At 28.6% G+C, this 23194-nt stretch overlaps 1 pseudogene; it reads right to left on the bottom strand.

Moving 5' to 3' along the window:
- Positions 1–9753: 9753 nt before the first annotated feature.
- Positions 9754–23194, bottom strand: part of LOC142332919 (glycine dehydrogenase (decarboxylating), mitochondrial-like) — a 49690-nt pseudogene continuing 36249 nt past the window's right edge.

Genomic DNA, 23194 nt, shown 5'->3' with positions numbered 1-23194 from the left:
GGCATCATTTAAAATGAATATCTGCAACTTATACTTTTCCCCAAATTCCAGTATCAGTGAAGACGATCTTTCCAATCTGCTTTCCCAAATACCTTTGTCCTGCCTAATAATTGGTGATTTCAACACCTTTACTATTCATCATTATGTTCTTCTTTAGGTACTATAGTTGATTGAATGACGCATAACTTTTATCTCTGCATATTGAACAATGGGTCATACACATTTATGTCATCTTCATCTGGTACATTTTCATTTGTTGATCTGCCTTTGTGTTCAACATCCCTACTTTCATGTCTTACCCACTACATGTCCTAAAACTTTAGAAGCAGTTATAGACCAGTTTTTACCTCAGTTGTTAATTGTGATTTGCCTCAGAGTCAGCCAAGCAGATGGATAGTTGGGAAAGATTGGATGCAAGAATTCCTTTGGGCAATACAACAGGAGTCGTATAGTGTGACCCACCAACTTGTCGCTTATATGGCATTTATATTTGTATTGTCATGGCATTTATAGACATAGAAAAGTCATTTGATAATGTAGACTGGAATAAAATGTTCTGCATTTTAAAAAAATTTAGTGTTGAGAGCATAAGAAAGAAACCGTAATAAAAAAGGGAGTCTGAAAAAAAGATGTTCCCTATCCCCGTTACTTTTATCTTTACATAGAACTAGCAGTTAATGATGTTAAAGAAAAAGTCTGATCCGGAGTAACAGTACAAGGTTAAATGATAAAGATACTACGATTTGCTGATGACATAGTAATTATATCTGAGAGTAAAAAAGATTTAGAAGAAGCAATGAATGGCATGGATTAAGTCCTACACAAGAACTACCGCATGAAAATAAACAAGAACAAAATGAAAGTAATGAAATGTAGTAGAAATAATGTTGATGGACCACTGAATATAAAAATAGGGCAAGAAAAAGATTATGAAGATAGAAGAATTTTGTTACTTGGGAAGTAGAATTACTATAGGTGGAGCGATATAAAATGCCGAATAGCACAGGTGAAAAAAGCTTCAGTCAAAAATATAATCTGCTTACATCAAAAATTAATTTAAACATCAGGAAAACATTTTTGAAAGTATATGTTTGGAGTGTAGCTTTATATTGAAGTGAAACTTGGACGATCAGAGTACCTGAGAAGAAAAGATTAAAAGATTTTGAAATGCGGTGTAATAGGAGAATGTTAGAAATCAGATGATTGGATAAAGTGACAAATGGAGAGGTGTTGCGGCAAATTGAAGAAAGAATCATTTGAAAAATATAGTTAAAAGAAGAGACAGGCTTATAGGCCACATCTTAAGGCATCCTGGCATAGTTGCTTTTATATTGGAGGGACAAGTAGAAGGGAAAAAATTGTGCAGGCAGGCAATGCTTTGAATATGTAAAACAAATTGTTAGGGACGTAGGATGTAGGGGATTTACCAATATTAAATGACGGGCACTAGATAGGGAATCTTGGCAAGCTGCTTCAAACCAGTCAAATGAGTGAAGACAAAACAAATTTATATTTTTAATATTGTGTCATTGTGATTTTATTTCGCCTTTAACATATGACATAGGCACTTCACATTATGCTGTACTGTATAAAAAATATTTTTGTTTTGATATTGAGCATTTTAATTGCTGATTTTATTTCTTTTATAACTCTGTAATTTAATTTTTAAGTTTGGTATTTTTAACTAATTGTTCATTCTAGTAATATAGTGTCCAGGTGTTGATAAAGACATTTAGTTGTCTGTCCAGGATTAAATAGAAATAATCATATCAATCTGAAAAAATTTGCTAGAAAAAAAAAAATTTTTCTTGTGGTCATCTCTATGATCTTTTTGACTAATTCAATCAGTATAAGATTTAATCGATGATCTCAAGTTGTGTTACTACTACCAACCAACAGTGTCAAATATTTTGTAGCCTGGAGCTGATTCTTCTTTGCTGGGAAATAAAGTTATCTTAGGAAGAGCTTTCCATTCAAGGACATATTGTCACAATTTTCAATTAAATTCAATTTATTCAGGTACTCAAATGTAACATGATAGACCTCTATAAATAGAATGAATCAGTTCAGCCGAGAGTTACCTCCTGTGCTCAGACCTGGATATAAAAATTACAAAGATTTACATAACATACAAGAACATAACAAAAGATATATGTACAAGAAATAAAAATCTAATTTCTAATTACAAAGTACTTTATAAGCAAAGTATTCATCATAATATTTTAAAAGAATCAGAAAATTGTTGAATAAATTCATTTGCTACTGGGATGTTTGCTGATGATTCTCCATGAATTTAAAGTTCCCAAATTCCATCATGCTGATTAAAATTTTGAAGCCACCTGTATTTGCAATAATATTTTCATTCCCATTTAGATTCTTATTAAAGTAATTGCTTTCTCTACTGGAATTGATCCACTAATTGGTTTATCAAGAGATCACTTTTGAACAAATCACCAAAAGAGCTCAATTCCCCTCATCATTTGATGCTTTCTTCATTGTCTTACTGGAAATACTTTATTCTTTTTTGAGTTGCAAAACATTAATCATAATGGTTTCTCCACTTATCTAAATATCTGAAAGAGTGGATGTTCCTGAACCATATTCATCTGATTACCATTATCCAATTTTTCTAAGATCTCTCTTTTTTCTGTAATTGATAAAACAATTGTTTTGTTGCAGACATGATATTAACAATCCCTAACAATATTGATACTTATGTTAACAGCACCAGAGTTACATTATTATAAATTGTATTTATAAGACATTTTTACGTGTACTGTCTCTCAATATCCTTAATTATCAAACCAGATTATTATATGAACTGAAAACATGCGATATATATATATATATAAATAAAATATGTCCTTACTTACTTACTGATAATCAAAAACTACAGAAGATAAATTAATGAAAATTTGTATACATATTTTTCTTATGATGTAACTGCACATTAAGAAAGTATTTTTTTAGATTCTGAGTTTAAAGAGTTAAAATGGGGTAATATTAATTATTTTTTTTTTTCAATTTCTTGGTAGCAAAGTATTTAAAAACCAGTTTCTAGATTTTTTTAAAATTCTATCTTGAAAGTGATGAGAGGTAAAAAAATGTTGACAATGATTGTAAATTTTCCCCATTTCCGATTATACTAAACGAGATATTCATTCGATTTGGGCTTACAAATACTCTTCAGATAATTATCTTAAAACCATTTTTAGATTTTTTGAATTTTAACATTTTAAGGGATAAAAAATAAATTATTTATTATTTTTTTTGCTGTTTTATGCTACAACTATTGAATCAATCTTTATGAGATGTGGATGTGATTGTAATTTATGTTTTAGATTTTTTTTTAATAACGTGTTACTTTTTTAAAATTGCCTAGTGCAGATAGATGTAAGGAGTCCAGATAGTTGGACATCTGGGAAATTGGCGTTCCATTGTATATTGTGGATATTGGCAACAATACATTTAATATTTCCACTAAAGTATATATTAAACTGAAGTTTTGTCCATAGTACATATTTTAGTTTTCTTTCAATCATTGCAGCTTATTATTAAAACATTACTAGAGCTATCACAGAAAACTATAATGATTAAAACTGCATCACAATTAAAATGTACTCTTCTTAGAAGATTGAAGGTAGTGTACATTAATTGGAAATAAAAATCAATCGAGTGTTTTTGAGAAAAACATCTTAATTTTTGTGTTTAGTTTATTAAATATCATATTAATATAGCTTAATTATATTAAATAAGATTTTTATCCGTAGAATATATGCTTATGCATAACTGTTGTAATATTATGTGGATTATCACATGAGTACTTTTTACCAAAATTTAAATTTATACTATAAATAGTATCACGAGTAGGATTTAAATATAGTACTTTCTCACTTTAAAATTTTTACTGAATGACCATTTAGTAATGTTACTTTCTTCTGCAGTATAAGGTTGGGTTGTTTTTTCCCCAATGTTTATTTTAATTTACCATCTTGAAATGATTTTACGTGGTCATTTATATTGAATTTTAATTAAATAATCTAGTTTTAAAGTATATATGATATAATTATCATTGTCACCATGAAATAAGGACAGTGTTACATCTTTTAAGCTTTCATGTCAATATCTTGGATTGGGATTGATTTTTCCAGTTCTTTCTAGAGCAATTTTTTATAAAATCATTTATCAAGAGTTGGATGATAACAAAATTTATGTATGTTACTACTCATATTAGTTAATAAAAGACCATAAACTAGTGGCATTTTTGTCATAGTATACAGAAGAAATGATGAATTTTTCAATTTGATTGTTTATGGTAATGAAAATGAGTATTGCATATCACTTTAGAAATGAAATGCCAATCATTTTTGTATAGTACATCTGTTGTCACAATTGAAAGTATAAGCAGGATTTGCTTTTTAGGCATATTTATCACCATAGTTATTCGGGATCAATTCGGTACATTGTTGATCGACTTTCAAAAAGGAAGCACATAACAAATGCTGCGCTAGCCTTCTATCAAATGATATAGAAATTGCACACCAGAATATACAATCAATGACACCTAACAAAGAGCATTGTGTTATTGCATGATAACATAAGCATGTAATACTTGTGGGGCATAAGGTTTATTAAAACATTATGATGGAAAAAGAAAACAGAAAATTCAAATCATTGATAACTGGTAAAAACAAGTAAGTTGAAGGGGTTTTTTGGTACTGATTTGGGAATGTGCTGAGTTGAAAGAAGCTGTCTGTTTTATGCGTTAACTGTACAGTTGTAACATGCTTTATATATATATATATATATAAATATATATATATATAAGCATAAAAAGATAGTAAATCTACAAATTATGTAATATATTGTGTCATCAAATAATATAATATACAGGCTGGTTTGATTATTAGAGTAATTAACATAATACAATTTTTTCCTAGCAGACTTATTGCAGAGGATTTGATAACAATAACTAATGTAATCATAAGTAATTTCTAGTATAAATTTGTTATTATGTATATTGTGTTGAATGCATATAATCTTCTTTTTCAGAGGATGGTATTATTATGGAAATTATTACATTTGGCAGAACCGTAAATATGTTGTTCAAGCATGGCATGATTTTAGGTCATCTTTTGACTGATAAAAACAATGTTAATAATCAAATATTTTAAAGGTAAATATATTTCCTATGCAAGTAATTTGATTTAATTTTTTTTTTTTTTACCTTTTAATATATAACAAAATAAATTATGTTCACATAACCAAATGAATGAAAATGCAAACAAATGTTAGTGAGAGTACTGTTCCAGTATGTCATGAAAAGTACTGTTCCATGTGTTACAGGGAGATTGTACTGCTAATCGGATTGAAGGTTCTGAAAATCATATGTACTATAAAAGATGATGTTCATATAAACATTGTATTCCTTTAAATCATTTTTGCTAACTTTTAATAGCTACAAAGCAATAAGATTACAATAAAAACTGATTATTGTGTGTACTTCTTTATCAATGTATCCTTCGTTTAGAATGAATGATTTTTAATTCGACCGGTGTATCCGTGCATGTTTGGTTTTTTTTTGCAACATATATGCATTTTGTGTTCTAATGATTATTTCACACAAAGAGCAGCATCCTTAAAAGGACGTTTAAAAAAGATAATGAAATCCTTAAAATATATGTATTACTTTTCTTTGTTACAGATTTTCAAATGTTACACTGCAGAGATAAGTAATTTTTTTATAAATAATAATGAATGCATTTATTACAAAAAAATGTGACGAAAAAATATTTAATTCTGGATAGTATTTATTAAAACGTGCACATATTTTAATACACATTGTTGTGTATGCATTTATTTATGTGTGAAGTCATTTAAATTAAATTCAAATGGTATTTTAATATTAAAAAATAAAAAATGTTTTATTATTTTGTAAACAAAAATTTAATGTTTTATTTCCTATTTTGTTATCGATATATATTAATTTGTTTTTTTATCTTACTTCTGACTAATAAAAAAAAAAAAAGTTTATTTTTAAAGAAATGCTTCTTTTAAATAAGTTTGATGAAATGTTACAAAAAAGTAAATTTTTCTTTAATAAATTAGATACCTTTTACCACCTTTCTTTTTATATTTAAGGGAATAATTTATTTATGCTTTTAATTACAGGCTGATGCCAAATTTAATTGCTATACTTTTTTATGGATGAAAGATGAATTTTATTGTGTATGAAAAAAGTCAACCCTGACTTGGATTAAAAACAAGAACCTTCCAGAAGAAAGACTTTTTCATGCTCCCATAAAGATCAGCATGATAAAGATCTCATTATTATCAAAATTATCTTCTATAAAGTGAAAAGTTAGGTTTTCAGGTTAATCATATTTAAAATTTGTGACAAAACTTTTTAAAGAGATTGATGGGCTGTGTATTAAGATATCCACGTTCAATTAATTTAGTAACAGAAAGATGTATGGAACATAAAAAGCTGTGAAAAATATATATTTGAATATAAAACAGCGATTAAGGATGTATAAATACGTCAAAGTTAAAAGATTTGCACAGTACAGAAAAAAATGGAGAATACCATCAAACCAGTGTGACAGATGACAGAAAAAGTAAATATAATATTAAACTTTTTAAAGCCAGGAAAATTAAAATATAAAAATATGTGGAAACAAAAGTTTATTTTTAAAATCAAATTGTGTTGTTATATTTTGTACTAGAGCAGTGGCTTAATTACCTAAAACTTCAGATTATTTTCAATGTAAAAATAAATTATGGTAGCATATTAGTTGAAACAATAACTTCTGCAAAATAAAATCTAAGTTCATTACTTTCTGGTGGGTTGTTACTTTAATCAAAGTCTAAATTCTTACAGTACCTTTACTATATTGTTATCAATGTAAAAGTTCATACTGCCATCCTGAAATTACTTCAGCAACAGAAATGCATTCTGAAGTAATAATTCAGACCATCATCTTTGCTAACATACAAAACCCAAATTATTACTTTTGTTATAATTAAGTTTATATAATATATATGCGATGTTATTTTCTTTTAAAAAATTCTTCATACATTTTTAAGAGAGAAAAAATTCAATTTAATAGAACAAACACCTAAAGACAAATTACACAGAAAGTGGTTTAATTTTACAGTAACAGTAATTACTCAAAATACCGACACAATAACAAATGATGTGTTTAACCAAGAAAAAAATTAAGAAGTGCGATAAAGTTAAAGATAGAATTCTACATTTTAATAGTAATCCTTGAATTTTTTTACTAGCAATAGTTCGGTATTTTATCATAACAGAAATATCTGATGTGGACAACACATGACTTCCTTGTACACAGATTAAATTAAATTACATTTACACATTTTTTTTTTTAAATGAAAAGTACATAAAATTTTATTTCATAAAAAACTTCTAATATTTTATCTTTTTTTTGTTATTGAATTTTATTCATCATAAAAATAATTTTACAGTGAGAGGTTAACATAATTATTAATAAATCAATGTGTTTAAATTTTAAAAAAAAAGTTAAAGAAAAAGGAGATGAAGTCTGTTTTGAACCGATGTGAACCTAAGATCCAAATATTTCATTAATAAAAATTTTATTTGGTTATAACTCTGAAACCAATGAAAATAAGTACCACTTTTGATATATCGTTAAAAAGCTATCAATGAGGGCTTATTACTGCAATTAAGAAAAAGTCCAAACACCAATTTTATTTTTATTTTGGGCTTTTTTTGACACTTTTGGTTCAGGCAATCAAAAGGAGAGGTGCACAGTTAGATGTTACAACAGTCCTAAATCCAAAATTTCAACATCATACGGCTAATCATTTTTTAATTATATGTGATACATAATACATATGTGCATACAGATGTCATGCCGCAACTAGTCAAAATGGATTCAGGGATGGTCAAAATTGATATTTCTGTTGAAATATGAAAACCAAAATGTTTCATGATCACAATACTTTCTTTACTTCGTACAAGGAAGTAAAACTAATTTAATTTTATTTAAATTACTTCTATTTTATTTATTAATAAAGTCTGTAATTTTCCATCAGCCAAACCTTTCTGGATGTCCTTGATATAGTCATTTTCATACAAATTATGCTGCGCTTCATTAAAAATATTAATTATATTCAAAACTATAACCTAAGCAAGCTAAAATTAACTGTAAAAAAGTGATTGAACAACAAAGGTGCACTAAGGAGGATAAAAATAACTTCCAAAGACCATGTTATTAGTAATTTTAGACTTGTGAAAGGAATGTGTTTTGAAAATAATTTTTTTAATGACAAGCGTAATTTATTAATATTTAAAACTAAGCATAGTATAATTTTAGTATTTTTCCTTTTACATGTCATAAAAATGTTCAAAATATCCATCTTGAGCACTGATGGAGAAATCAACTTGTTTTTATGCCGAGTTCAATTTTTCTTAGTTACCGCAGCACTGACTTCAGCTAGCAGAAATGCTATCTTTTGATATTTTCTTTAAATTCACCAAAGTGTGTATGTTGTTCTTGTTATAGTAACTTTCAAATGAACCAAAAATAGAAATTTGGTGGTGAGAAAAATTTTTTTGAGACCACAGATACCGTATTCCACAAGAAATTACAGTTATAAAAAAATTCATGAAACTCCATAGCCAAATTGGAAGTGTGACACAGAGCATCCATCTTGCTGTAACCAATATTTTTGCTCTTTATTTCAAGCTAAGCTATAAGATTTGTAATTTATGAATAATTTTCTGCATCCCAATCCCATTGGGGAAGACACACCCACTTTGTGGCAATTCCAGTCGTCACACCACCCTCTCCATTTTGAGCCCTGAGGGGCTTTACCGGAGGTCATCTTTAGACCCTCTTACATCTCACAGTCATCAGTCGGGATGCCACCGATGCAAATTCCTCGGCAGACATTTACAACAGTAAAAATTATATCAGCCAACACCTTCGCTTTAGGCTTCTTTCGGACAGCTTCACTCTTTTTCCTACAATATCACCCTCTGAACTGCTAAGTGAGTCCGTGGAAGCGCGAACTCTGTGTCTAGTTCCAATTTTAATACCAATGCTTGTGACTAAATGCCTCAACCATCAACTAAGTAATGAGTCATTACAACGCTAAACTCATACCATTCAAAATGTGTTACATGTAATAACAAAATTCAGATTACATCCCATCGCCCATTATAAACATCATACCTGAAGACCGCCCCTTGGCAACACAGTGCCACACCTCATGGCTGCATGGACTACCATGCCCTCAGTAGCACAGTCAAGCCCCGCCAACAGTGGCTCCACCACCCAACTTTAACAACTATTGCTCTAAATTAACCGCATGACATTTACTTCATCACATTCATTCGCTCTCGGCAAGACAATACATATGTACCTTTACATACAGTCAAAAAAAATGAATGCAAACGTACATTTAAAATGTATGGAAAACTTACTATAACTGAAAAAATTTGTCATACATAACATTTAGTCATCTCAATATCATAAACTTCTAACTTTCAGACTAATACACTTCATTCCACTTAACAGAGATAAATTACATGAATAAAATTTTTAATTAAAGCAAATGACCATTACAGTACACTATTAGACAAACTCCTACACAAATTTTATTATTAAAAACAAAATAAATTACAAAAAAGATAAATTCATTAAAATAATTTATGTTAACATCGCATTCAGAACTATAAAACAATATACAAATTATCAAACAATTTTGTTCTCCTGTGGTGTACAAATTTCGACTGCTGAGACTGAAATAAGTTTTACATTTGACAAAACAGATGGAGTATTTCATAATAAGAGCTCATTAAAACATTTCACTCCACCATTGAGTATACTTTCACAAACTGGCTTGTTGAAACAAATCTAAAATGCACAGGAATTCATAATTAAAAAGATCTTAAATAAACAATAAAGGACACAAATTAAATACACTTGTGAATAATCCAAAATATATATAATAATAAAAGAGGTTTTACAAAAACACAACTTAATATCTTACATAATTTTTGAGCATGTAATTAATAAAAAAAAATGTTACAAAATTAAGTTCAAACATCATTATTACTACAGCAATCAGCATCGACAGAGGCAGACTCTGTAGAAGCTTTTACCACCAAGAAAATACAACTTAGACTCTGATAACATTTTTATAATTTTAACCTTAAATAAAGTACACTGAAATTTGAAACATTTTTTAACATTTATGTTGTAAAAAGTTATAAATGGTAATTGATTGAATATTTACAATTTTTCTCACTTTTATAATTTTTCCATCTTGATATTCCATTCTCAAGCACTTATTTCTTTTTGAATAGTATCCCAATATTAAAAACTTGGTAATATTGGAGGGCAAGTGCATACAAGGTGTTTATCTCCATATATATCATCAATACGTCCAACTGTTGGCCAGATTTTATTATCGGGTCAAACAAATTCCTGTACAGAATTTAAAATGAAATATGAATATACAAATATACAAAATATACAAAGTTATAATCTCTTTACTTTTAATTTTGCCACAACATACTTGTTAATAAGTTAATGTAATTTATTTATCTCTTGCTTTGGAGGTTTTATGGCATACCTTTTTTTTCAATTATTAAAAAGTTAGTTTTTCCACCATTTTGGGGGTGGAACAAAACACTTGATCTACAAAATTGATATTTATATATTTTATGCATTTTAGTAAACCTTACATTACCATGTTTGAACCAACTTGATACCTTACCCCGTTATTGTGTAATGATTATTACAAAATTTATATTTTGGCGACCATGTTGAGGTAAACCCAATGGCTAATTCATGTAACGAATGGCTGCATTTGTGTAATTTAGTAATCTAAAATCAAAATCCAAGAGAAATGTGTCCACACACATACATACATAATTGAATCTAATAACATACTGTACATTCATTGAAAATTACATCTCTAAATGGCCGGCCTCGGCCTCCATGGTGTGAGTGGTAGCATCTCAGCCTTTCATACAGAGGTCCTGGGTTCAGGCATGGCATTTATCATTTATCAGGGAATTTATCATTTCGTAACTCTTTGATAAGGTAAGAGAATTGTTCCCCCTCTGTTAATGTCTAATGCAGAGAAAACTAATAAATATTCAAGGAGACAGGTTGAAACAGTGAAAAATTAAATAAAAAATCATTATTGTAACTCCTTAAAGAATGACTTAGGTTTTGTACCAAATTAAGAATAATTTAATAACGACTTCAAAAACTGAAATTTGAACAAGTCAAAAAGTCATTTTGGTTTGTAGTATGATTTTTAAAGTTAGCTTTACTTTTTTTAAAAATTAAACCTGTAAACAATGTAGCTATATGAAAAAATAAACGATTTGCAAGAAATATAAAAGTAAGAAACTTCATCTCGATAAAAAAAAAGAAATCTGAAGTGGAGACCACATGACTTCCTTGTAAGCCTATTAAATTATATCTACACATTTTTTGCTGCATTTCATTTAAACTTATTTCATTTGAATGTAGATACAATCCCCCAATACTTTATATAAAGTGGACAGTTACAGAATTGCATTGTGGTGGACACCACACTGATCACATTTTTTTGTGATGTACATATCAGCACTTTATTTCAGTTTATATATTAATTTTGTTACACTCCACTCAAGTAGTTGTGTAGTGTAAGTGAGAACGTGTCAGATCTGTAACCATGGACACATCGGTTGGAATCTTGACTTCATTTACATTTTTTTTTTTATTTAATTATATTGATTTGCTAATAATAATTATTAGCCTGTGTAAAAATTTTTGAATTAAAATGAAAAGAATGTAAAGTTTTATTTCACTAATAACTTCCAATTTACTTTTAATGTTTTTTTTTTTGTTATTGAATTTTTATTGCAATTTGTTTTTACACTCAGAGGTTAACAATTATTAATAAATCAATATATTTAAATTAAAAAAAAAAGTTAAAAAAGAATAAATGTATATGAATTCAGATTTTAACCGATGTGCCTTCCCTTGTAAGATCCAAATATTTCATTAATTAAATTTTATTTGGCTATAACTGTGGAACCAATAAAATTAAGTACTACCTACAATATATCGTTGAAAAATTCTGAGGGCTTATAATACTCCAGTTAAGAAGGAGTCCAAAATACAAAACATTTGGATTTTTGGCTTTTTTTTTACACTTTTGGTTCAGTCGATTGCAATCAAAAGGCTAATTATTTTTGAGTTATCAAGATACATTCATGCTTTTTTACATACAGACGTCTCGCCGAAACTAGTTAAAATGGATTTAGGGATGATCAAAATGGATAATTCCGTTGAAATCTAAAAACCGAAATTTTTTGCGATCACAGTACTTTTCTTACTTCGTCCAAGGAAGTAAAAAGAGGAATGATAATGTAAGTAGACTGCTACCAACAATGAACAGGCATATCTGTTTGTGTTTGTCCATTAGAATTTGTAAAATGCAATGTGCCTATTTTCTGATAATCGAGTTGATTTTTGATAGAGCTATCCAGACTGACAACACTGATATCAAATGTAGAAGCAATATTCATTGTAATTCGACAGTCATTTTGAATAATTGTGTTAACCCTGTCAGTCATTTCCTGTGTTGCCGATGTTTTCAAACAACAAGAGTGAGGTTTATTCTCTATATGTTTCGACAGTCTTAAAAGAGTTACTCCATTTATAAATGCTTACATTTGTCAACATTTCCTTCACTGTAATATCTTTTAAGTCTTATGTAAATTTCTGACAGCTTCATATTTTGTTTTGTAAGAAATTTTGTAATAATAAACTTTTCCACTTACAACGAAATAACATATAACAGCTAAGTGCTGAACTGTTGGAATAGGTTAATGCTTGTTTCCAGCCATCAGATGTGCTACTACTTCAGCTTTTATTTCTTATATTTCGCACCAGATTCAATTTATAATTTAAATTTTAACACTCCTCATAATTAAATTTGTAATTACTTTGTATTATTGAAAGACATTACAAAAAGAAATTTACGGTGCTCTATTTTCTATGAGAAAGTTGTGTATTTTCCATGAGAAGTTTGATTATATATTTGAAGAATTTTAGTTCATCAAACAGCAGCCTGTTTGTCTGTTGGCTTTGTCATCTAGCGATATTTTCAAACATAAATGTTATTTATTTTCAGTAACTATATAAAAAGGTAGTTGTATTTAAAATTACATTTTTATTACACCGACATGCATATATATATATATAAAACACAGCTAGCTAAAATATTAATAAGAATTTCGTTATCTAATCGTACAGTAAGTGTTGTGAATGTTTAATTACAATAATTTTTAAATTAAAATATTTTTTTTCCTATGAGTAAGTAAAAATATACCATTGGAAATGCTGCTTGTATCCTGCTATAAGGTCGATTCCATTCATCAACCATAACTTGTTCTTGTGTGTGCGGTGATAGTTTTAAAAGATTTAGATTTATATCCATTTGTTTATTTTCTATTGCAGCAATTTCTTCTCTGATACCTATTAAAACAAACATCTTATTTAAACAACTTAGAAAATCCATTAGTGTAAATTGCAAAGTATTACTGTGCTACTACTTTGAACAACTATATTCTCTAGTATTAAATCTGGTACAACTTTACTTAAAAATTTGTGGGAATATATAATATTAAAAAAAAAACCACAAAATTATAAATGATAATTGAAATCAACTCCCATGACATGTTTGCTAATAAATGTGAACTGAGGAATGCATACCAATAATGTCAACATGTTATTATTGCAGTTTAAATCAATGTAAGATTACATTTATTTTTTATAAATTAATGTTAACATTAAATATGATGTGTGTGCAAACGTGTATATATAATTAGATCACAATGCAGGGCAAAAAAAGAATGTAAATTTCTACTCATTCATTTAAAAAAAAAAAAATTATTTGATTATAGTTGCATGATAGCTTTAATAATAGTAAAAGACAAAATAATAAATATATTTTATTTTTTTAATTATCCACTCAGTTAAGAAACACTTCTGATATATTGAGAAACTGTAAAAGATGAGTTTTTTACTTTTGATAAGCAACAAAATGGTTGCTTAGATGGATGGTTGGATAACCATTTTTATCCTATTAAAAATTTAAAGGCTATATTCTGTCGCCAAATGGCTTCAACAATGCATGGTACCTTAAAATCTTGTGGTAGTCCTGAAAAGTGCCATTTGAGATTTTTGGAATGATGGCCCTGATAGGGGTCTTTTGTGAGATAGCCTGAGGAAAAGCTGGTCTCCAGCAATTTCGGCTCAAATGTAGTCGGAGAATTGCAGCTTGCCCGAGCTCTTCCCTCAGCAGCAGTGATGGCCCCCCGGCCCCACACAGCCTCAAAGTGTCGGTCATCTTCCACTGAGGCGGTTCTCCCAGAGCAATCCCATGCTGGGTCCGACAGCCAGCAAACTTCTTTCTTCTTCTCCAGGCGGTGGTTGATGATGAATTGAAAATTTGTTCTTTTATAGGTGCCTGCGAGTGATGGGACTGCTGTGGTGGGAGAGTTGCACAGTCGGCTACTTGGTGAAGAATGAGTGGCACTTGTGCAGGCACGTAGGTATACTGTACTCCCACTGACATCTGAATGCCTAGCATTGCAGTCACTGTTTTGAAGTTTGACAACAGTACATTAACAACAGATTGAACAGCTTGTAATTTGTAAGCTAGAGTTTGAATGATTATTATATAATGAATGAAAAGCAGCTACAGATCAATAAATGGCCCTCATTTTCACAAATAAAGGGTCTGATTAAGTAGTATCCCATCAAAAAATATGTAATTTTTGTTTATTTTTAAATTAGAAACAATTAATACATAAAAATATTAAGTGTATATGAGATAATAATAAAGTAAAAAAATCAATGGAAATTAAAATAAAATTTAGAAGGCATCAATTGAAATTTTTTTAAATAATTAATGAGTTATTAATGAAAGCATATTTTGATTTCTGTTTCTTGAAGTACTGTGCTGCATAGAGGAAAATGTTTGGTTTGGTTTGGTTGATATGGATATTGTTATTTTTGTTAGAAATAATAAGACTTCTTTATTTAGCAAAGATAGTATTAACATAAATATATCAAAATTAATATTTTTATTTATTAATTATCGGTCCTTTTGTTTATACATATGGGTACCAGCAAGCAATCTGATAGTCATGTATTTTCTGTAATTTTGTTCTTACACTAGAGGCCCAAGATAATCATTATGGTTTCAATTTGTTGGGCTGAAAATCAATTTCATTATTTTATGAGATATAATTTTCAACAAAACATATAAAAATTTTATTCATCAGGCAACAGTAATTAAACTATTACCAAGTGATCAGATAGATTTTATGAGAAATAGAAGACTGGGCAAATTGAACTGAAGGGTATTTTAGGTCTAATTAATTTGGCTTTTCATGTAACCTCAACATAAACACAATCAACAGGCGCAAAAGCTTTGCTACTCTACTGAGCCCAAGTAGAGAAATAGCTGGCCTCCAGGCTACTAGAAGGCACCACAAGAAACTTGAAACAGAAACAGCTACTTGAAGGAACCAACGTAGTGACCAGTGTTTAACATTCATCCAAGGAAGAAGAGAAGGAATAAAGAACGATTGAAAAAGAAAGATAGAGAGGCTTTTTTAAATTAGGGGTATTAAACCAAAATATCATAAAGTGAAACGGATTCTTATAATACAAGGGACAATCAGAAAGTAAGTTACAACCCCCTCTATGAAACAAATACATATTTATAAAACTTTTCTTTTTTTTTTGAACAAAAAACTACATATTTTTATCTATTTTTTGGCATAATCACCAAAACCACACTTCTCATTTGAATTTTTGCAGTAACTCTACGTTACATAAGGTGAATGAGAAGTAATATTGTCGTGAAGAAAACCTACCCCACCGCTCAATCTTCCGGTCTTTGATCTTTAATGGCTTTACACAATTTTTTTAGTCTCATAGTAAGATCAGCATTCATTGTTCCTCGAGACATAAATTTACTGTAAACAACTCCCTCAGAATCGAATGTTGATGTTTGTGGTTGTCGGTCTAACAGATGTGGCACCCATCATGCACACATCTTATGGTAACCAAGCTAAATAATTGCAAACACAGGACCGTAACTGATGTTAAGTTCACTTATAATCTCTCTAATTTTAATGCACCGGTTACTCAAAATCATTGCATTCACATGTTACCCATCGTGCTTACAGTTGAAGGACGCCCAGCACACAGTTTGTCACTCACATTTATTCTTACATTTCTGAACATTTGGCACCATTTTGTGATCATGGGGTGTGACAGTGCATTCTCTTCGTATACCTCGACAATTTGGCAATGAATTTCACAACTGTAATTTTTTGCCCACAAAAATCATACTAATGGACGAAACCTCTAGAGGACACGCCATATTGACAATGATACTACACACATACCGAATGTCATACAGAATTGCTGCTAGGGGAGTGTAAAGACAACAACATAACCAGTGCTGCCACCGTAAGACATTAATATACCCCTTTAATTCAAGAACAGCAAGGGTGTAACTTATTTTTTGATCTACTTCTCTTATACCATACTTAAGTAATATAATTACTATCCAGGTTTCACGCTTAAAACTTGTACTATTAAGGAAGGTTTAATTTTGTAAATCAAATCTTATATAAGATATTCAAATATTTCTTATATGAAAAAAAATTATTTATCAGAAATGCTGTATTTACCGATGAGTGCGCAACAGAATCTGTCCAATTCTTCTTTGTCTTCAGATTCAGTCGGTTCAATCATAAGAGTACCAGGAACTGGCCATGACATAGTCGGTGCATGAAATCCTAAAAATAAAAAACATTAAATGTTAATTTTAATAATTATTTAAGATGTTTAAGAATGTAAACCTACAATAATTTATATAATAATTCTATTAAACATGGCCTGTTGGTATGATTATACAATAATAATAATAATTTATAAAAACCTCTTACCTACAACTTTCCTTTAAAAGTTGTTGATAAGTGGTTTTTATAAATTATTATTATTTAATAGTTTATATCAAGAAAAATGCAGAAACAACACAGGAACAATGGAAAAAGCTTATAAAATAGCGTGTAAGGTTTGGACAATAGATGTTTTGAAGCCATTACCCTTGAATGAACAAGGGATACGATTCAGCTGCAGTTACATCAGAATAAGCCCTAGGCCTGACATTATAGATACTACTGAAGGCCAGCTACAGAGAGTGTGCAATAACATTCAATGAATATGTGCGGTAACATTTGAGCATATGAGCGAAATTGTAACAGTAATCTGTTTTGCAATCGATTACAAGAAGCTGTTCACCAAGTACAGAAGACATTATTTGTTTATAAAAATAAGTCACTTTCTTATGTAAATAGTAAAAGTGAAATATCTTTGTATAAAGTTTATTGGAGTCTGTAACTGTAATCTCGCTGCAACCTCACTTTTTAGTTTTGTATGCATTTTTATTAATTATTGTAAATTTCATAGATAATCAGAATTATTGTTTGTGAAATATAATTTATCTATTTTGTAAGTAGTAAGATACTTAAGAGTAAATAAATTGCATTTGTAAGAATTTTAATATGTGTAATCCTCTAATATCTTTATCAAACTGGTAGCATGCAACAGCATGATATATATTTTTTTCATTTGTAAATAGCTTACAACTCATAAATTTCATTAACAGAATATGTTCTTTTGAAAAAAATATTTAAAAATTATTTTCATATAAAGCAAATTATTCCCATACTGTAATAAAAAATAATGTAACTGTTGAAATCAAACATAAATCAGTATTGTTGCTTCAAACGAATATTTTCAATTCATTAAATATAACAATAATTTTCACTAAATCATTAGTTCTTCAGAATTTTTATTCCTGCCTTTTTAAATATTTGCAAACAAAAACTATATTACACGATTTGTATTTCCTAAACTTATAATACAATTTAAGCCAGATCGATCGTAGCGGATGATAGAAAAGCCTTACACCAACACACAGCCTGTCCTTAAAAATGTAGGTAAAAATTTTTTGATCATTGTGATTAAGAGAATATGCAATAGCCCTATTATAATAATAAAATATAAAAACAGTACTTTCTAGACATAGAAATACAAAAAGATTGGCAATCATTATAAAATAAGAAGATAAAAATGAAAAAAAGTGACTGGCTTTTCAAAATAAAAAGCAAACTTCCTTGAGTCACTCATACCAGATTTAAATCTAAAAGCCTGTATAGTTTCAGTTGTACTAATACTTATTTCATTATTATTGAATTTTGACAATACAAAAGAAAAAACTATAAAAATATGTTTTCTTCAGTAGCTCTCTATGTCATGAAGAGCATATTCTTGTATCATCATTTTTTTGTTTCACCTAACAGTTAAGTGCTATAATGTAATATGTTTTATTTTATGCTATTTTAAATGTTCTAAAAAGTGTTCGATACAAATGAGTTGTAATGCTGCAGACCATTTTTAATACAGAAAAAAATATATTTCATTCATGCCTTACCATAATCCATAAGTCGTTTAGCAATATCCACAGCCTCAATGTTGGCAGTTTTTTTGAATTCTCTAACATCAATAATGAATTCATGTGCTACTAAACCACTTTTAGGACTGCGATAAACAGTTTTGTAATATTCTTTTAACTGATTACTCATATAATTTGCATTTAAAATTGCAACTTGTGTTGCTTTACGAAGACCTTTTGCACCCATCATCTGAAAAAAGTAGTGAAAAATAATATAAATGTATAAATCAATATAAATTAATGAAAAAATAATACAATAACATAAGAGAATTCATGAAATGAAGGTATTATTTCAATAATTACAGCATCTTCAGTCTTGATTTAAATAATTATCATCATCATTATTATTACCACTATGCTGATCTCCATGAAAGTCCTGCATTCATCACCATAGAGGCCCTGCATTCTAATCCTAGTCAGGCCTGACATTTTTCATATGCTACAAAATTCATCTTTCATTAGTATTGTAACTGTAATTATAATTAGGCTGTTTGCTAAAATACATAAATTTTAGGTGTCATAAATGAAATGGGTGCAGGCAAAACTTGAAATGAGTTTCAAGTTTCTCCCAAAAATGTCACTCTCCAAAAAAAAATACCATACATAGCTTACTACTAAGGAAAGTGAGGAATGAAGTGATTTTCCACTGCCTTCTCTTAAAGCCAAATAAATAAGGCATATCGATACACTAAGCCCATCAAACTGCTACCGATATTCAACCCTACAAATGACTCCTTCACTCTGTTTACCACATGAACTTGGTGTACAGTTAACATTATTTTCAGAGAAAACAACTCTTATGGGTGCCTTTATACCTCTAGTGCTTTACATATGTCTCCACCATAAAAAAAGACAGGAATTGTTACTGTCTCTCTTTCAACTCTGAACAGGGAATTATTATTATTACTATGAATGAAGTAAAAACAAAAAAGACATGTTTTTTTTTTTTAATTTAAAAATTTGTCTGATTTTTTTCCATTTAATAATTAATATATTACAATCAGGTACAAAGAGCTTCAAGTTTATTATTTTCTTTGAATTGGAAAATATAATTAACAAAAGGAATATTCCATTTGAAAACGTCTTTAAATTCGTAAATGAAACTTCAAAGAAATTACATATTGTATTTTTCAAATACTTATATTGGAAAGATACATTCATACACAGCCGTAATAGCAAAATAGTTCAAAGTAAAAATATGAATAGAGATTAAAGCGCATAAGGTAAATTATGTATGTAGGTAGATAGATATAAAGCATCTTGAGTAAGATACAAATTGCCTCTGAACTGAAGAAAATTATCTGCTTATTTTAAATGTGGTTAGCTGTTTTTTCTTTTTAATATATAGATCATATATAAATGATGAGGTTTCATACTCCTGACAACAATTATAATTTTGTGATGTACATTTTTTGGAGAGTAACAGATTTAGATTTTGTTATCAATGTTTGCATGTTTTCTATATTTGAAAATTTGTCTATTTTCCCTAATGTGATCAGCATAATTAGATTTTTTTAATTATATTATTTATAAAATTTTAATTGTTTTTGAAAATATTGGGCTTTTTTAATTTCCATTTCTCATTTCTGTATAGAATTTTTTTCTTTCCACATTGTACTATAAAGCAGGTGTTTACCTATATAAGTATTAAAATTAGATTTATTATTAATTATTTTACTTTTTTAATGTTTTGTTTTAAAGCAATCATATATAATTAGTTAATTTTTTGAAAAATTTATGTTGTGTTGGTTTTAATTTAAATGAATATAAAAGTAATATTTTTATATTACTTTAAAGTTAATTTATTTATTTTATTAAATTCTTTATATATATATATATATATTTTTTTTTTAACAGTATGAATAATTGATTACCTTAATGTAAGCCCATGATATTGGTAAAATTGCAGATGAGCCGAAAGGTGCAGCACTTACTGCACCAAAACTTTGTGATTTCTCTTCCCCAGTTAAATCAATAACAGGATGATTGGGTAGAAATGGGGCTAAATGAGCTTTACTAAAAAAAAAAAAATTGCATAAAATTATTTAATAAATCTGTGTAATGCATGGACTATTACTGCACTACATGCGTTGGTATGAGTATGTATTCTACAGTGAATTAAATTTTAGTTACTAACCCACTATTACAATCATATTTGTTAGTAAATTACAATTTCAATCACTTACACTGCAATAGGTCCCATACCAGGACCTCCTCCACCATGAGGTATACAAAATGTTTTATGCTAATTAAGATGAGATACATCCGATCCATAATCGCCTGGTCTACAAAGACCTACCTGTGCATTCATATTAGCTCCATCTAGATATACCTATAAAACAGATCAGTAAATATTTAATTAGACAAATTATTCAATAAAATAGAATCAGGAAGTGGCTAATATCATAATATCTTATAATAAAACCTGCATTTAACAGCATGTGAAAATACTTTCCTAATATATTACTGCAAAAGAAAAAGGTTGTTTATAAAGAAATATATCTTAAAAACCACTCAGTGGAATAAATTAAGTTTTATATTATATTAAACCTTGTTCTTTTTTGTATTATTATTGAGAGTTTCAATTATTTGAATAAAACTTGTACAAATTAAACATAAAATGTACCAATTTTTTGGCTATTTTTCCAGGTAAAGTGATTTCAAATTTCATTAAGAGGTTATGCAACAAATTATTGTTTAAGCATATTTAAGAACAAAGTTTTTATTTATCTACTGTTTAAGTGTTAACATTTTTTTCTGGTAAACAATTTCAATGTGCCATTACAAAAACTACTATTTTAGTACTTCTTAATAAATTTACTTTGTAAAATGTTTAGTTTAATTTTTAAACTGAATTATCTATTTTAACATGACTGTGTATATAACTACTTTCATAATTTCAGTTAACAATGGGGTGAATAAAAGGTGTGAAAGAAAGATAAATTAAAATAAAACTGCTGATAATCTTGGCCATCTGGCAGAGAATAACAAACATTATTGTTTCATAGTACTGCTCAGCAAAACAACTGTACCGTTAAATATAAGGTCTACACCTAGAATATGACTGTACTATAAACAGAATTATTTATGGTAAACTGAACTACCAGTATATTTGCAAATTATTATTTTATTATATGCAAGTGGGTTTCCTTAAACCATCCTTTTCCTTACCCTTTTCATTAATGGTCCATTAGGTGAAGGTCTGAGCTCCTAGTTAAGATGCTATAACCTTACCTTTGGACCAACTATGTAGATGTACTGGAACTATGACTCTGTTTCCTATCTGATAGCCAAAATTTAGCCCAATGGTTATAGTATTATTGAGTAAAGCTCAGCCTTCTAAGAATTGTGTCCTAACCGCTTCAATATGGATTTGTTAATTGTAGTACCATCTGCAGCATTAAATGGCAATAAGTTTCACATAATAGCCCTAAAAAAAATCATTTGGAGAAAAATCAATATATTTTTTAAAAAATAAGCATTTTTAATCTGTTTAAAAAAAATAAAAACAAAAATATTGTTTCTTCATGCTGACCGACAAAAACCAGTTATCCATTTAATAAAAACTTCATTACTATTCATAAATAGATGTATTTGTTTTATGTGTTCACAATTAATGTCCTTTATACATATCTTTAATTTTCTATACATCTAATTCTCAACTCGATAAAGTTTGTAAACGGTAAGTCTTTTAATTAAATGATATATATAAAACCTAACCTGTCCTCCGAAATTATGAACCATTTCGCAAATTTCAGCTACATTATCTTCAAACACACCAAATGTAGATGGATATGTGATCATAATACAGGAAACTCGTTTGCTAAATTTTTCCAGCTGTAAATGAAAAGAAAAATTGTAAAATAATTAGATTATTCAAAATTAAAAAAATATTATTGTTAATAGAGTTCTAGAAAATCAATTAGTTTTATCAAAAAATGTTGTTTAGGAAATATATTTACACATTCATATTTGTGTATACATACAATACTCATATTAATCTTTGCATAACTGTAACAAATAAATATTTAAAATACCTTCCATTTAAATTATATAAATACTACGTTAGATTATATTGTTTGTCATCACCTAGACAAAATATTGAAGTAGAATAAAAAAAAAATTCAAGTATTTTCTTTAATATAAAGAATTATTCTTTTATATATAAAGGCTGTCAAGAAAGTTTACTGTAATGATGTGGAATTTTTACTTGAAGCTTTTGAACATATGCGCCATTCTGATCAATGACGTCTTTTTACAGACTCCTCAAAGCCTAGTTTGAAAACAGTCCTTCTTCATGTTCGAAATAGTATCCTCTCAATTTCTTTAGCTCATATGAAGAAGTCATAAGAAAATATGAAACTTGTGTCGGTAATGATTCAGTATTAGAAACATTTGTGGAGACCTGAAAGCGATAGCGGTGTTCCTTGGGTATCCTAAATTCTGCTGCTTCTAGATTTTATAAACAGATGAAAAGAAATTGATTCCTTAAATTCATTACCTTAGTTCTGAATTTCATGAAATAGGTGTTTCTGTTGCAAGAAAATATCCATTCTTAAATTAGCTGAGATTTTTTAAAAAGAAAAGAGTTATGAAA

Source organism: Lycorma delicatula, chromosome 12, assembly GCF_047948215.1.
Source record: "Lycorma delicatula isolate Av1 chromosome 12, ASM4794821v1, whole genome shotgun sequence".
In the NCBI taxonomy this organism is placed as follows: Eukaryota; Metazoa; Arthropoda; class Insecta; order Hemiptera; family Fulgoridae; genus Lycorma; species Lycorma delicatula.
This window is presented reverse-complemented; position numbering and strand designations above follow the sequence as displayed.